We start from the raw sequence: 18,247 nt of genomic DNA, 5'->3' as shown, positions 1-18,247 counted from the left end.
TATGAAGAGTTGCCTGAAATGTGTCGGAGTTTGTGAAAGTGTTATCAGAAAGGATGGATGCTATTCAACATCAAGTACATTCAAACTTGAAAACGTCTGCTGATTCCATGAAACGATGTTATGATAAGAGATCTACTAAAGTCAGCTTTGTACCAGGAAACAAGGTGTGGTTGTATAATCCCAGGAAGACCAAAGAAAAGTCTCCTAAATTGTCTTCTCCATGGGAAGGCCCATGTGACATAGTGGATCATCTCTCAGACGTGACTTTCTGAATAAAATGTGGTCGGCGAGGCAAGCCAAAAGGTGATGCATGCCAACAGGCTTTGGCATTATCATGGTCCAGGACATTTTAGTTGAGATGAAGTGAACGATGGAACAAAAGACGCTGCTGAAGATGTGTCATCTGAAAAAGGCACTGTCGAAGAAGAAATTCTACTTGGTTTTGAGAAGGGAAGCAGTGAATCCCTTTATGAAGTTACTACCACTGATGTGACTATTACCGATAATAGGACAATTCCTGATGGAGCAGATGAACCTCACGTGAAGCAGAAGCCAACGAGACAGAGACCAATACGGAAGAAGATACATCCCGTAAAATTAAGAGACTTAGTTGAATTTTAATTTTGTGTTTGTAAATTCTGTACATTTAATTAAGTTATTGTTAATTATCTATTGGTTTAACTTAAGTGGCTATTGTTCGGGACGAAGGGGCAGTGTTACGACAGCCGAAGTCACGTGACGCTGGTAACACGTATCTCGAAGGTTCCTGAAGGATCGAGTGTTTGCTAGACACCCTCTATTTTGTATATATAAGACCGGCAAGAAGTGACAGCATAAATAACTGGAGACAGACAGAGACGGACAATTGAGTCAAGCGCAGTAGTGACCGTAAGTAAAGTGCGTGAACGTTGTGAATTATTGCGTGTGTTTAAGTTAAAGTGACTGTGGAAATTAAGTGTATTGCAAAGTTGTGTTGACAAAGAATAAACTAGTTTTATTTAAGAAAGGACTTGTATCGCTAAAATTTCATCCGAAAGAAATTATACGGGAAATTAACAAACGACCAGAGACGTAACAATATATTTCAAGACGTACAATAACAATAGTAATCTATAATACTATTGTGTCAGTGAGTAATTCATGTAAGTTTTGTTATTCAGTTCTTTTGGTTTGAAACTATATTCAAATTATTCCTTCTACAAACTGTGTTATTGTTACTCATTAACGACTTTTGTTCCGTCAATACAATCCGCCTAATGATTATTATGTTTACAGGTGTGGCCAGTTAAATGGATTTTATTGTTTTGACGTTGCTTTGGTAAGTACTCTTTCTCTCTGCCGTTGAAAATTATAAAAAAATAATACCTTTCCTAAAAACGGACGTAAAAATTACCTAGACATATGTGACGTTATGCTGCAGATTAAACTCCACCAATAATACCCACGTTTCATTTTATATTTGACTTTGAATTATGTTTCAATACATGATGCAGGCCTCACGTGTCTGTAACGTGGCGTCTCCCGGCAGTTCACATGTAAGGAGAAAATTGACGTTACAGTCAGCTACAGTAACCTGCATGATAAGTAGTCTTAGTCACTGGTTCCATTTTCTTGACTGTAGAAGGTTATTTGGTTTTAATATTGTTGCTGTGCACAGACATTTTGCTTCTATGGAAACATGCTAGTGATAAATGTTTTTTTTTTTTTTTACTGGTTTGTTTGTTTGAAGTTAAGCACAAAGCTATATAATGGGCTATCTGTGTTCTGGAAAAAATATAATTATAATTTATATATTTTGCCTAATGGATGGCTCTTAGTGTAGTTGCATTCACAAATATAATAAATGGTCTATATATCAAAATATTATACAGGATTTATATTTTAAATAAATCCTTCTAAAAGAAAGATAAATATAAAAAACAACATAAATTTACGTACATTAAGCTTAGAAATTAATGTTTTATGTATAACTGATTGTATTGCGTAAGTCCTTAGCTAAAACTGTCATTATTTCCCAAAACAAAACAAACTAAATTGTAAAGAAAAATCATAAATATGCTTATCTGTTTGTTTCGAAATGTTTGTACAGATCTAAACAAGGGATATCTACGCATATCGGTTCCTAGTTTTGAGTCTCTAGTGGCTCAGGGTTAAGTCTGAAAGCTCATAACACTGAAAACCGGTTTTCAATACCCGTGGTGGGCACAGCACAGATAGCTCATTGTGTAGCTTTGTGCTTAACTACAAAGAAACAAAACAAATGAATTACATGTGAAGATCTTATATCTTGTGGTAGTGGATATAAAGCTACTGACTTGAAAACTGAAATGTCGAGATTTCCAATGTTGGCTACTGCTGTACTCTCGTATTATACGTGTGATAATGAGAAGAGAGTTTCAGGGAAAGACATTTGACCACCTCAGCTAAGCTGTGTGTTTGAGAAATTAGATCTTTGGGGACTTAATGTAGAACATAAGACACTTTTTGACAAATCTCTATAGAAGAGAAACCAAATTTCGAGAAAAGCTTTCTATCAGAAAGCTTACATTTTATCGACTTTCACTACTAGCTTTAGTAGTGTAAGACTAGAGGGAAGGCAGCTAGTCATCACCACCCACCGCCAACTCTTGGGCTACTCTTTTACCAACGAATAGTGGGATTGACCGTCACATTATAACGCCCCCACGGCTGAAAGGGCGAGCGTGTTTGGTGGGACGGGGATTCGAACCCGCGACCCTCAGATTGCGAGTCGAGCGCACTAACCTCCTGGCCATACCGGGCCACAAATCTAAATAAACTATTTTGTCTTATTCTCAAATTTTAATTTCTGAATATTCTTAACCTCCCTCTTCAGAGGTTTGAATATTAGGTCTCTTAACTGTGTATTTAATGTTTTTAGACAAGGTAGTGTATACCGAATATTATTTGACAAGAGAAAAAATTAACGTCTAAAACACAGCAAAGATGTTTCTTGTAGAATTTTCTAACAAAGCTACACAAGAACTGTCTACGCATAGCCGTGCCTAAATTTGAACTGGTAGACTAGAGGGAAGGCTAGCTAAAAGAACCCAACGCCAACTCTTGTTTGAATGTTAAAGAATACCCACCGATTCAATATGCGGCATAGTCCTGGCACGCTAACCACTAGGCCACAGAGTATTAGTATTAGAAGTGCTACTATCTTGTCGAAAAATAACCTTATTACATAGGAATAAGTTTCTATCATAAAGCTCCTTAATCGTTATCTCAAAGTCTATTATGAGAAACATATATAAGGTTTCTTGTGTATTATACGAAGACACATGGCCTATAACATGGGTAAGTTAAATTGTAGCTGAAAACGCATTTTTTGTCTATAGCCGAAGAAAATTGTAATTGTTATTCTGGTTTATTCTGACTAGAATCTTTAATAATACGGCTGTCCACCCCCCACCCACCCCGATAGCTCAGCGATAAGTCTGAATGCTTTTCACACTAAAAATTAGGTTTATATACTCGTAGTGGGCAGAGTACGTATCACCAATTTGTATAGCTGTGCGCTTAACAACAACAAACAAAATTAATTATCTGTACATTTTGGTTTTTCATTTTGAAGAGTTTGAATAATAAGTGTTAACTTGGAGTTTTTTTGTTTTGGAAATACTGTTTTTTGTTGTTTAACTTAAGGTACTGATAGAATATGATTTTTTGGGGGGAATGCTGTTTTTGTTGTTTAACTTAACGTATTGATAGAATATGATTTTTTGGGGGGGAATGCTGTTTTTGTTGTTTAACTTAACGTATTGATAGAATATGAGTTTTTTTGGGGAATGATGTTTTTGTTGTTTAACTTAACGTGTTGATAGAATATGATTTTTTGGGGGAATGATGTTTTTGTTGTTTAACTTAACGTGTTGATAGAATATGAGTTTTTTGGGGGGAATGATGTTTTTGTTGTTTAACTTAACGTGTTGATAGAATATGAGTTTTTTGGGGGGAATGATGTTTTTGTTGTTTAACTTAACGTATTGATAGAATATGTAGTTTTTTTTTGTTTTTTAGAAATGCTGTTTTACATATGGGTATGATATATCATCTATGTCAAGGATTGTCAAACTGTAGTACGTAGAGTTAATGTCGGTGGTACACGACAACATTAATACAAAAAATCATATAATTTGTAATAAGCCCTACAGGAACTTTCCACGTACATATATAAACTACTCTCCTCACTTATAGACTCACCCTCTAACTGCGTAGAGTCGCCGGTATTTTCTTCCCTTCAAGTTGACAAAAATGGTACCACATATTCTTCAATCGTGCCAGAAAAAACATTCACATCCTTCCCATTAATGGGTAATTGTTACAAATATGAATTTTTGTTACTAGGTTTTATCTTTTTTTTTAACATTAGTCCTGGGTTTATAATCTAAAAAAAACTAAATAAAAAGTGGTACGCGAGCCTGAAATGTTTGAGAAACACAGGTCTATGTTATTTCCTCAAGCCCGTTTCTCGGTTTTTGCTAGATAGATAGTGTCATTAAGCATCTCATCTAGGTGTGAACTAGGTCAAGTGATGTGGGTGTTTCGGGAAGTGCTCCTAGCTTTTTCGTTGTGTGCAGATTGTCTTGATCCACGTGAGGTAAAAGGACGAGACAAATGGAACTTCATGCGTTGATGGTCATCAGGTGTTATCAGAAATGTAACTATTTTCTTTATTAAGGAAGATACCGTGAATATGATCAGCTAAGGTTTCCTTGGCAGGAAACTTATATCTAAAGCATTCCTATTTATAAATAACTTCTGAACTCATCGAATCCCTGAAGTAGTCATAATTAAGAATATACTTAGCTGTTATAATATAAATTAAATTACATAACCTTTAGGCTTAAACTGTTTGTTTGCGTTTAGATTGAAAGGTCATCAACAGAAGTGTACTAAATATAACTTAAGATGTGCAATGGCATAGAGACTCGAGTAACCAAGAATAAGGTACAGCTCTAGCGTTAGAAGGTAAAACAAAAAATCTTCATAAAATTAATGGAAACAGTAAAAAAGCATTTACGATCTTAAACGAAGATACAGTTTGAAAGATAAAACAGGGCTGAGAGAATAATGGATTTTTCAGCAAATGCATGTAGTGCTCAAGATCAATGAGAGGAGAAGAAAGTACTGACACCTAGCGGGGTTAAAAGAGAGCTGTGGTGATAAATAATAGAACAAAAAAGTTCGTTTAAAAAGAGGCACAAGCTGAGAAACTGTGTCAATTAGAATAATAGAAGTATAGAAAATGTGACAGTAAAAACATGAAAAACGTTCACAAAGAACAACTGAGTAAGTCTGATGTTCAGAATAATAATGAGAACTAATTACAACTAAGCGAGCATATGTTTGAAAATAAAATCAAAGTTGCTGAACTCATAAACGGAAAAGATAAAATATATGAAAAACGTAGAGATGCATGAAGAGGGAGAAATGGTGACAACAGTGAAATACTGGAGAGTTGAGAAGAAAAACAAATTCTTCAGGAAAGATAAAATCTAAAGAAATTAAGGTCAAGATAAGAGGAAATCAGAATAGTGAAAATGCACAGTGGTAACGTCAAAGTAGTATTAACTGTCAAAATACCTTTGAAGTATTCTATGATGGAAACAAATCTCGTTATTCTACAGTCGATGCTAATAGTGAAAATCCTCACCTTTCTTAAGTGCATGATTTTTTTTTTCAATTTTCTTGTGGCAAATTGCATTGGATTTCTCACGCTGAAAAAGCTGTAAATTAACTTCTGTGTTTGGACAGTCTCTGTAAGTAGAATGGGAAAGTAGGTGTTTTACTTGCCTGTTAAAGAGCACATTTATCTAGTCGTTAAGAAAACAAGGAGTTGGTTTAGCTGATTCGTTTCCGTGTCCGTTTACTTTTGAATTTCGCGCAAAGCTACACGAGGGCTATCTGTGCTAGCCGTCCCTAATTTATCAGTGTAAGACTAGAGGGAAGTCAGCTAGTCATCACCACCCACCGCCAACTCTTGGGCTACTCTTTTACTAACGAATAGTGGGATTGACCGTCACGTTATAACGCCCCCACTGCTGAAAGGGCGAGCATGTTTGGTGGGACGGAGATTTGAACCCGCAGATTGCGAGTCGAGCTCTCTAACCACCTGGCCATGCCGGGCCTGGTGTTCGTGTTAATTAGCAGCTATAAAGTTGCATTACATATTAAGAAACTATAGAATGTGCTACATTAAATTTTGTAGCGCTATCTGTTGGAAAAACTACGTGAATTATTTTGGTTGTTCTTAACGGTCAGAAAGTTTTACTCGTGGGAAAGAATCCAAATACAAGAAAAAAGGAACTCATTGTATCAGTTGAAGATGTACAAAAATCAGGTTTGAGAAGCATACAGTTGAAACTATTCTAACTCCTGGCTTTGCCATTCTACTGTTCTATTGCAAACCAAACGAGGTTTTGGTGAGCAACATTCTAAGCAAGAGCCCTCAATGATTTTGTTTATTCCGACATTTCTTTTAGATTTTAGAATAGAGAACACTGTTGCCAAATATGGTTTGTTTTAAATTAACCTTTGTTTATTAATGGGCCTAGACTAGTGAATTCGAAGGTTGATGGTTCATGGCCCTTTGCCACAGAAATGCATTTATGGGCCGTAGGTGTGCTATGTGAATGAGGATAAAATCCAACTATTCGATCAATAGTCGGCGGTGGATGTTGTTGGCTTGTATATCATTTAAAAATTAGTGACGGCTATGTGCAGGTGTATCTTTGCGCGGAAATTCTGAATCAACAATTGTATATTATTTCGAGGCTGAATCCTTCCTTTTTAGAATTTAGTATTTTTTAACATATTTTTTGCCAGTTCTTTTATTTCATTAAATAACAGTAGTTTTATTTAAGTCAATTAAGTATAAATTTTAATCTCAGTAGTTATTTTAATGTCATGTTTGTTAAAATTGAAAATTATCAATGAAAAACGACTGTCAGAATTACCTATTCTCATCCAATCTTCACTTCCTACAACTTTTAGGCGTGTACTTTATCGATCCTCTGGCTTTTATCACTTACCTACTAGACTCAAGAGACATTACTGCATCTTCAGATGGCAATTACAATTTGGCTAACAAAAATTAAATGTGAAACAAGATGTTTTTCTTATAAAAGTTCGAAAACCTTAATGACTTTATATTCAATCATACGCGATGATTAAGAATGTTTTTAACAACTTTTCTTTTTTTTTAAAGTCGAAACCCTAAGAAGTCTCAAAGTAGTTGCTTTTCTATGCAAGTGATTGAAGAAAGCACGTGTGATAATATATATATACATAAACACAGATACTAAAAAAGTACTTCCAGAAGGCAAAGCTTGATCATAAATGAACTTGTTACTTAAATGTATACCCCCATTAAAAGTTATTTTTAGTTGATTTTGTACTCACGGTAAAGCTATTTGCCGCCGCCCTTAATTCTGAACTTCTGAGTAGAGGAAAGACAGCCAATCAGCAGTACTGTTTCACCCAACATCCAGGATTCAGTCAATAATGCCACTTGATTTTATGTTTAAAAGTGATCATGCTCAATCAATTACATGCTAGAAGGAGTTATCTAGCAGCGATCTAAGCACAAAATCACCTGATAATGTCCACCGAAACTAATGGTAGAAAGATTTATATATATTTCATTTATCGAACCAACTCTTTGGCCTTGCACTTGTACTGTACATACATCAGTTGCGCTTCTTGAAGAAGTTAGTTAATTTAAAGTGCTCCTTCTAATAAAATAAATTTTCATTGTTTCTGAATGGGCTTATAAATTTAACTCCACGGACATGCCCTTCCTTAGATTAATACCTCTCATGTGTACACTTCATTAGTTTAGCCAGCTGTTAAAATTCACTCTTTTCACAAACATAATCATTGGTTTTGTCTTAAACCTTCTAATTATTTTAACACTTTTGTAGGTTTTATTCATATTCTTTAAGGTATGGCAAAAACGTTTATGAGTGTTAACCCTAGAAAATATGCATAAAGTAATTATATAGTAAATGTAAAATAATTCAATTGGCTTTAAGTTATATTTACTTTACTTTCTTGTTCATCTTACAAGTAAGACTTGGGTTTTACCTTAAATGAGGAAGATGTGTATAAAAGTTTTAATTTCCGTTTGTTCTTAGACAGAGTTAATATTTGTCTCCATAAAATATTTAAGCGACACTTTTAAGTTCTCCTCCAGCTCAACATAGTCTAGAAAGATGTCTGGACAGGCCGGCGCCATCCTCTTATACTATAGTCTCAGCTTCTCTCAACCACATCAGAAAATAGAATGACGTCGGTTGCTTTTAGGTTAGTTTCACAGCCATTAATCCTATTTCTCTTTAAGATATTTACTCGAGAAGCTAAAAATAAAATGGGTCGTAATTGATCGAGGAACTGTTAGTTCTGCATGTTGTTATAAAATCGCACTATACACGAAAGGATCTGATTACACACACACACACACACATATATATATTTAGTGTGCAAAATTTATCGTGTAAGAGCGAATTGTAATTATGATTCCAGACAAACACTTCATAAAGTTAATACATCTTTTCTAAGCTCGACAGATGCCTTTTCCAGCGTTATCATTTGAAGCTCATATACGTCAAACGTTTCCAAGGAAACGGAGCTAGATATCATCGAGTTTAGAAAAAGTAAAAGATATAGCCTGTAAAACAATCAAAATCTTGTTTGTTAGCGTTGGAATGTCACGCAAGTCGGTGTACAGCCCAACAAAGATCATGTGACGATGACTTATTTAGATTTAGAAAGTAAATTTAAGGATTAGCATCTTAAGTGATCTTTTATAATATTTTAATTGAAATACGAAAAAACTGCCAACTTCTTTATTTCTTAATGGGTAAGATATACTTGTGTATTTGAGTGTTGGAGATGAATGGCTGGATGAGTTACAAAGGGAGTTTCTATTCGTAATTAAAAGAGAGAGAGAGAGAAATAGTGCTGGAAAGCTTTGTTTAAAAATCAACCAACCAAACAGGTCTCTCTTACTCTCAGACTGGGTGTTAACACAGCCAGGGTTTCAAGACATTTAACACTTGTTTTTTCGTGTAATAAAAATATCCATTAGACTACAAAAGAGTTAGGAACACTATGAAAGTTACCATGTGAACTATTAATTATGATGATTAATTGAATAGTCACTGTATTTTCTGAAACTAAATTACCATAGTTGCGTAATTTAAATCTCAGCAGTTAGTTTAATAGCAATGATCCTGAAAGAGACTTAAAACTCGTGTATTAATGTAAACCTGTACGTCTCTATGGATGATTGTTAAATAATCACTTGAATAATTATGTAAAAAGCTGAAAATACTTTCTTTATTTTATTATTATTAAGGTCGTACTAACATACTCATTATTTGAGGGGTTATGCATATTGGTGTGGATGTTTAATTATGTATATGTTGTAGATAGATTCGTTTAAATTGAAAAATTTACTCTGTAGATACACTCTTTCCAAATTATAGAAACTCTTTAAAAGATTAGCTAAAGCTAATTGTAAATAAGTTATCCGTACCTTGTGAACTGAATTGCCATGTTTGATAGAGAGCTGGAAGGAAGTGCGGGATAAATGAAGTATATGTAGAGATATGCAAGGAAGTGATGGATAGCTGAAACAAATGTAGGGAGCTGGAAGGAAGTACTGGATAACTGAAACAAATGTAGGGAGCTGGAAGGAAGTACTGGATAACTGAAACAAATGTAGGGAGCTGGAAGGAAGTACTGGATAACTGAAACAAATGTAGGGAGCTGGAAGGAAGTACTGGATAACTGAAACAAATGTAGGGAGCTGGAAGGAAGTGATGGATAGATGAAACAAATGTAGGGAGCTGGAAGGAAGTGATGGATAACTGGAATACATTTGGAGAGCTGGAAGGAAATGGTGAATAACTGAAATAAATATAGAGAGGTGGAAGGAAGTACTGGATAGCTGAAACAAATGTAGAGAGGTGAACAGGATACAGAGTATCATGATTAAATGTATAGAGATGAGAAATATTAAAAGCATGGGGATTAGATATAAACAAATGTGCGAAGTACCGAATGTCATGGTTAAAAGTAGAGACCTGAACAACATCGGAATATCAGAATTAGATATGGACAGTTAAGCAAGATGTAGAGTATAAGGAGTAGCTTTCTGTTCAAGGTACCTAATATCATGGTTAAATGTAGAGACCTGAATAAAGTCCAGGGTATCAGGGTTATATATGAAAAGTTAAGCTAGATGTAGAGTATAAGGATTAGTTGTAGAAAGTTGACCAGGTTTGGGGTATTAAGATTAAATATAGTGAACTAAAATGAAGGGTGTATTATGAAGCGCAAAAGCAAGGTACAGGGTATCTGGACTAGATATAGAGCTTGAATATATAGAGCGAAATTAAAAATGAAACTAGTAACGAGTAAAGCTAATTAAATACATTTTTCTTATGTTCTTACTTATTAAAGCTTAGAATGTATTGTTTCATCAGTTGGCTACACTCTCTGTTAGTGATATTTTCGTCTGTAAACTCAATAATATCACGCGAGGTTCTTCTAACTTGAGAGATTTCGGTTAGTCCTAAATATGTGTACTAAGCTAAAAATACAAAATATTTTCGATAATAAAAATTAAAAGATTAAGATATTATGTATCTGGTTTAAGCTGAGCAAATAAAGAAAATTGTAATTATCAAAGCTAGGTACAGATAGAGCCAGAGCAAGATTTAAGTTATATCATCGATATGAAAATTTAAATCAAGGTGCGGCTATCAGAATTAGATGTAGGTAAGTAAGTAAGGTTTGAGATAGATGTGTCGTAACACGGTTTTTATATCAAGAGCAAGAGAAAGGGTTGAATATAAAGAGTTAAAGTAAGATGTAGGTTATCAGGTTTGTTATATAGAACTAGAGAATAGCATATGACATTAAAACTAAACGTAGAGACTAGCGTAAGCTGTGGTTATCAGAATTAGATGTAGGTAAGTAAGTAAGGTTTGAGATAGATGTGTCGTAACACGGTTTTTATATGAAGAGCAAGAGAAAAGATTGGATATAAAGAGTTAAAGTAAGATGTAGGTTATCAGGTTTGTTATAGAGAACTAGAGAATAGCATATGACATTAAAACTAAACGTAGAGACTAGCGTAAGGTGTGGTTATCAGGAGTTTATCCTACTATTGTTGAATGGGAATAACTGAAGAATGTTCTTGAAAATAAAATTGCTGGTTCTGATGAGTTTATCGTAAAACTTTAAGCTACTGTGTGAGGAACTGACTGATGCTTTCTTTCAAAAGCTGCTGGACACTTCCGAGGTTACAGATGTTTAGAAGATGGTCAATGTGATCTTTATATTTTTTATAGAGACCAGAAAATCGAGGCTAGTTAGTTTGATATATTTTGTTAACAAAGTGTTATGATCTATTATTATTGATGACTTAGAAAAGCATTTTTAAAAGTTGCTCTTAAACGATATTCAAACAGATTATAAAAGGGGATTTTCCGCTTCGTCAATTACTTGTTGTTGTTTTTGCATAGATACACTTGTGTATCTTGACTTTTAAAGTCTTTGATAAGATGCCTTAGTTATCTAGTGAGTTAAAACCTTATATAATTGTTATAAAAGTTAAAAATTGCATAAAAAATTGTCTTGATGGTAGAGAGGAAAGTATTGTCATAATATTTGTCTTCTGCGACATTAACGGGTTCTATTTTGAAACACTTTTGATCGTATTTATGCCAACGACTTGATAAGCTACATAGGTAGTAGTATTTTGTAAGTCGCTGCAGATATTTATACGCTATAAAGGACTGTTTCCTTGGAGATTTTATTTCAGACAAACTTCCAGTGAGGAAGTAAGAACTAAAAAAATCCACTTCAACATTAGGAGTGTGAAACTATGTCTTTATAGTATAGAAATTTGAAAAAGACTGACTTCTTGTGTGACAGGAACCGTTACTCTTGTGAATAGATATAAGGTTTTGGGTGTACTTATTAATAAAAGTCTGAGGTGTTCAGATAGCTGTATTGCAGAAAGTATTGTAAGTTTGGAATAGATATAAGAAAATTTTGAATATAACATTAATAATGCTGCTGTAATTTTCATGCAACTTTGATGAGATATTATAGTGTATTTCATGCCCAATTTCGGTCTTCTTATAACAAAAGAATATTTACTTGCTGGAAAATATGAATGCAGGGTAGGACTGATTTATCAAATTTAATACATTGGAAGAGATTTAAATAAATTGATCTGGTGGGGGGAGTATTTGAATGGTGCAGTAATAAGGTTAGTAATGTGAATTTTATTACTATGGGTACTAAATATTTCCTTCGGAAGTCCGGCTCTAGGCTTATTCTTTGTTAAAAATTACTTATCTATAAGAGTTATAAGTCTGTGGAATGATTTGCCAGATGATGTGGTATGTGTAATTACTTTAAATGTGTTTAAAAAGTTTCTTGGATAGGTATATGAATACTAAGAGCTTAATTTAGATTGAGTGTGTGGCTTTGTTTGCTGTTCTCTAGAGGAATCATGCTGCTTTGTGGTTGTTAACACCTGATTACTCCACAAGACTGTAAGCAAACACTACCAAAAAGAAAGTAACTTATTACTTATTCTTCTATTAACTTTTAGAAACCTACAAGGCTCTACAGAACAGTATTACTTATTCTTCTGTGAACTTTTAGAAACCTACAAGGCTCTACAGAACAGTATTACTTATTCTTCTGTTAACTTTTAGAAACCTACAAGGCTCTACAGAACAGTATTACTTATTCTTCTATTAACTTTTAGAAACCTACAAGGCTCTACAGAACAGGAAGAAATGAAAGCTCTTCCTACCTAACTCTTTTTTTCTTCTTTTCGTTTTGTAATATGGCCATTGTTACTCAAACTGGCCTTATTGGCATCAAAGTAACAAGATCTATTGATGTGTTTAGAGGCGGCGTTTGTCAGCTGTTGTTAACCAATTTTGTGTCGAACGTAACTGTTAAGTCACACAACGTCTTGTTATTTGTTTCGTTACACTTGGCGAAATATAAAAATCAAATTATAAATGTGCCACAAGAGGCATATGTAACAGAAAGTTTGCCATAGACCAGTTATGTCTTTTTGAAGTGGTACCTGGAGGCTTTTTAAATTTCAAGAGTTTCTCTTGAGAGAAAAGGATTTTAAATAGCTCACATCTTTAAAATGAAAATTAACCTAGTTTTTGACTCTTGGTTTTTATCTTATAGAGCAACTCATTATTCTTCAATTTCTGCCCGTAAAATGTATTGCTGTTTTCGAAATAAACGGATTTTTTAATATTAAAATTATTGATTCCAAATGAAGCAGTTTAAAACATGTTTAATATCTAAAGATTTTTCTTGTCATGTAACGTTGTCAACAAACGAGGTAACTTCTTTTTAACAGATAACATTAGATATGAACTTCTACTTGAAATAGAAATACATATATCAATTAAGTTTGTATGGGATATTCGATAAAAGCTACTCGAAAGCTATCTGCACTAACCGTACTTAATTTTGAACTAACAGACTAAAAGGAAGGCAGCTAGTCAACAACACGCAACACCAAGTTATCAGCGAATATTGGGATTTGACTATCACTCTTATAACGCGTCCAAAGCCACAAAATACGGAGTGCGAGTTTTATAGTTTTGTGGTAACGGGATGCAAACCATGGGCCCACAGACACGCAGCGACGCGCTTATCACTAGCCCACGCCTGGTCTTACTTTAGCAAGTAAATCTTAATAATCTTATAAATTACATCAGTTGTTAAGTTTCAACGGTTACCAGAAGATTACTAAATTCCGGTTTATGTTTGATTGACTGATCCAATTCTTGGAAGTAACTTGTATGTATGTGAGAAGAGCCCTTAAATTGATTTAGTTATCAACTTTCAATTTATTATAGTTGTACAAATTTAAAAACGGACAACAGTTAATGGATCATGATAACTCAATAAGACTATCTTTATAATAATTTCTTTATGATATCCGTAGAAATAAGCTGAGCATGACTTTTCACCAAGTTAAAAAGAGCAGAAAATTAAACCTTATTCTAAAATTTAATTCTCTCCAAAAAAGGCGGGGAATTTGTTGTTGTTTTTTTACCATTCTACTTCCAGGATACTAAGTAATAAAAACACATGGCTGAAACGACACTTTTAAGCAAAAAAGCACTTTACAAGATATATCTTTATTTATTAGTTTATAGTTAAAAAAACAATTAAATCTTGGAATTTACTGACAAGTTAATATTAAGTCTCAAAGATCTGCAATGGGGTAGTTTCATTTAAACTCAATAGTGCACCAGATTCTTGTGGGGTCTACGCTGTTTTTAGTCAACGTCCCCCGGTGAGACAGCGGTTAGTCTTCGAATTTATCGACGTTAGACTCAGGGGTTCGATTCCCCTCCGTGAACACAGCAGATAGTCCGATGTGTCTTTGCTATAAGAAAACACATTTTGTAGTCAATACCCAAAATATAGTTTTCATGATATAGAAGTAGCAAACTTCTTCAGGGGTAGTGGATCCGTCCAATTAGATCGTAAAAAAAAAATTTTCAGGCAGACTATTTCAAATTGAAATATATTATAAAGTATATTTTCAGGATTCCTGAATTTGTAAACATGATAAATAACTACCCTAAGTAAGCACTGTGACTACTATTTTTGAAACACTCGAACGATAACAATAGATATTATTTAAAAATTTTTGTTTTATGAAAACGAGTATTCTAAGTTTGTTTGTTTTATAGCAAAACCACATTGGGCTATTTTCCGTGTCCAACGCTGGGACTCGAACCCAGTATTTTAGCGTTGTAAGTACGTAAATTTACTGCTGTCTCACTGGGGGATATTCATTTTAAGAGCACGTCAGCGGTTTCTGTAAAGCTTGTTATGTTTTAAATATATATATATATATTTTACATCTTAACTGGTCAGTTTCAATGGTTCAAAATTTAATAACAAAAATGCGTGTTTGCTCAAAAAGCTAATTCTGTTAGAGGATTATTTTGTTTCAGGAACAAAAAGACTTTAAAAATAGCACTATCAGTTTCCATGAGGAGTATTTTAAACATAAACTATCAAAGTTTCTATATTTCCAGTCAATAAAGATTTGAAAAACTGGCTGTGTTCTTAAAAATGGCGACAGGATGTTCAATTCTTCTGCTTTGGGGAAGAACAAATCAGATAGCACATTGCCATAAAACAACAACAACAAAAAACACGACTAATCATAGTTTTATGTTATTTCTAGCATCTGACTAACGGAATCTAATAAGATAATTTTTAAGTAATGCAAAGAATTTAGTAAATAAGGTACTACATGCCTGAAGAACAACAAGTAGATATAAGTTAACTTGATGTCCACTGACATTGGAGCAAATGCAAATAGGGAAATAAACATTATATGAGTTATATCAATTACGCAAATGTGGTTTTTACAGAGAAATAGTCACAGGTGTCGATAAAAAATTTTATTGTTTATTTATCTACAGAAACATAAAAGTTCAAACAATCATCGCAGTACAAACTTCGAAACAAAATTGAAAATCATTCATTTGTTAGAAAAAATCCTATGGGGTGTGTTCATATTGTTGTTTACGCCTATGACCGTGGGCTCAAATAGCCATCACGCAAATTGTTAGTCTTTTTTTCAGCAGATATGAGCAGTTGAGAAGGTGCAATAGACCTCCTCAGAGGCAAAGATACATCAGTTATGAAAAAATGATAATAAAAATCAACCCAGGTTAAATAAACAAATCAAAATATTACTAAAAGGGTTTAAGCTATGGTGTTTACAGACACCTTCTGAGTTCGAAGCATTTGTTATTGCTATCTGTAGTTAGCCATCAATTAAAAAATACATGCTAAATGAATCTCATGATTTAAAAAATCCGTGAATCATATATATTTTGTGCCCTCCAGTGGCTCAACGGTAAGTCTGAAAGCTTATAACGCTAAAAATGGGTTTCAATACCCGTGGTGGGCACAGCACTGATAACCTGTAGCTTAACAATAAACAGAAAAACATATATTTCCTGGCTATTATTATCTTCAAGCAACAACCCTTGTGGAATTAGAAGCTACAAAAATGTTTAGTAGGGCGTGACTTGTGGATAGCGTACCAGACTGTAAATTTGTTGGTCTATGGGTTTGTTCCGTTGCCGCAAAATCATATTACATACTTTGGGTCGTGGGTGCACAATAAGAGTGACGGTCAAGTACAACTATTCGATTACAGTTGTCCAAGGGTTGGCGGTGAGTACTGTTAACTAGCTGCCTTCCTTCTAGTTTATCAGTTCAAAATTAGGGACAGCTAGTGTAGATAGCTCTTGTGTAACTAAGCGCGAATATTCCAAACAAACAACGTAAGTTTCAGTATTTTCGAAAAAAAAAACATTCTGTGCAATAGATGTTGAAATACTGACAAATGTTTATAATGAAAGAATTTATAAGCTTTGTGACTCTTCAGTTTTCGAATTATTGAAATTCAATGTCAAGGCTAAACGTTGTCAACAAGCAAGAGTGGAAATAGAATGTTAATCTAAACTAGAAGTCATAAATATATTTTCTCATTAGGTATATAATGTTAATCTAAACTAGAAGTCATAAATATATTTTCTCATTAGGTATATAATGTTAATCTAAACTAGAAGTCAAATATATTTTCTCATTAGGTATATAATGTTAATCTAAACTAGAAGTCATAAATATATTTTCTCATTAGGTATATGTTATTAATCTAAACTAGAAGTCATAAATATATTTTCTCATTAGGTATATTTCAAGTAATAAAATTTTTTTTCTGAAAAAAATGATGATGTAGGGATGGCAATGCGAAAAAGTACAGAAACAAGGTAGGGATGAATACACAAAACCATATAAAAATCATTACACAAGTAGCCAAGTCTTTCCAAGAAAAACTTTTATCTACAACTAAATGCTGAATTCCTTTCATTTGTATGAATTCAGATTTGAATAAAAGCATTTACACTGAATAATGCTATAAAGTGTTACAATGACTAGCCCCACAGTGGCACAGCGGTATGTCTGCGGACTTACAACGCTAGAAACTGGGTATCGATACCCGTGGTGGGCAGAGCACAGATAGCCCATTGTGTAGCTTTGTGCTTAACTTCAAATAAACAATGACTAATTCCCATAAGCTTGTAACATTGACTCAGTGGATACTTGTGTAGAAATTTTTGTATGGTTTTTGTATATTTAACCCTACCTTGTTCTGTACTTTTTGGCATTGCTATCCCTACATCATTCTTATTTTTCAATCTTTTTTCATTACTTGTTTCCCCCTCTTCTTCTTTTTAAACAATCAATATTAATGAATGACAGTCACTATGAAGGCAGCAGTTTTAGCCTGGCGTGATGAGTTATCTTGATGGACATCATGTGTTGAAGTTAGTGAAACGCTGTACTGCTTTTGCACTCCCCAAGTTAAGATGCAAAATTTTGGTGTGTAAATCATCGTAACAACTTCATGCTATGGTGAGCTGGCCCTTCTGATGCCAGAATCAGAATAATCACCAGTGGCTGTTACGCTACTCGCTGGTTCTCTACTTTAGCGATGTTCTTTTGGCAAAACTGAAGGTCTTAATAGCTTTTGAAAACCTCGAAAACCCAAGTTAGGTGTTTATAAAAGTCTCTTAGATTGTTATAAGAGAGATATTTGAGACTATGATGAGCTATACATAGTATATGGCGGCCATTTTCCCCCGGCTCATTCCTATATACTAAGTTTTACAAGACAAATAATGTTTAGTATTGTTCGCTGTTTCGTTGGATTTATTGAAAGTACTTAGATTAATATTAAATTTCTGAATAATATCCATCTTTGTTGTTGTAAGATCATCAAAAAAGCTGAAAGTGTAATTTTTTTTAGGCTCGAACTGATTCTTACCAATCAATATTCATAAGAATCCATATGCCAATCAACATCAGGCGAATAGCTATTTCCCATAATGGCATCAATATTTTTCTTATATATTTTAATCTTAAATGCAAGCAATAATATTCCCCAGTGGTTCAGTAGTAAGTTTCGAAGTTTATAACTCTAAAAACTGGGTTTCTATACCCGTAGTTGGCACGGCATAGATAACTTAATAACAAACTAATAAATACGCAATAATTAAAGAAAGCTTTTAGTTTTTCTTGTTAAACGTTTATTGTAAGTAGTCATAACAAAGATGAAAAA

The 18,247-nt window shown here is 33.8% G+C and overlaps 1 protein-coding gene across 7 annotated transcripts in view; it reads left to right on the top strand.

Moving 5' to 3' along the window:
• The window catches only part of LOC106461431, a 114,031-nt gene that overhangs the window by 56,013 nt on the left and 39,771 nt on the right, over nucleotides 1-18,247 (top strand). For 2 of the 7 annotated variants that reach the window (XM_022388400.1, XM_022388398.1), the window contains exon 2: nucleotides 1,276-1,318. The exons of 4 other annotated variants lie outside the window; for them this stretch is intronic. The gene's annotated coding sequence lies outside the window, so the exon portion shown is untranslated. Of the gene's footprint in view, nucleotides 1-1,275; nucleotides 1,319-8,218; nucleotides 8,329-18,247 lie in introns of those variants that run through there. One more of the 7 variants, XM_022388401.1, reaches the window with a different exon arrangement.

Source organism: Limulus polyphemus, unplaced genomic scaffold (genome assembly GCF_000517525.1).
Source record: "Limulus polyphemus unplaced genomic scaffold, Limulus_polyphemus-2.1.2 Scaffold957, whole genome shotgun sequence".
NCBI classification, from domain to species: Eukaryota; Metazoa; Arthropoda; class Merostomata; order Xiphosura; family Limulidae; genus Limulus; species Limulus polyphemus.
Note: the sequence above shows the minus strand (reverse complement) of the source record. Positions and strands in the feature narration are given on the sequence as shown.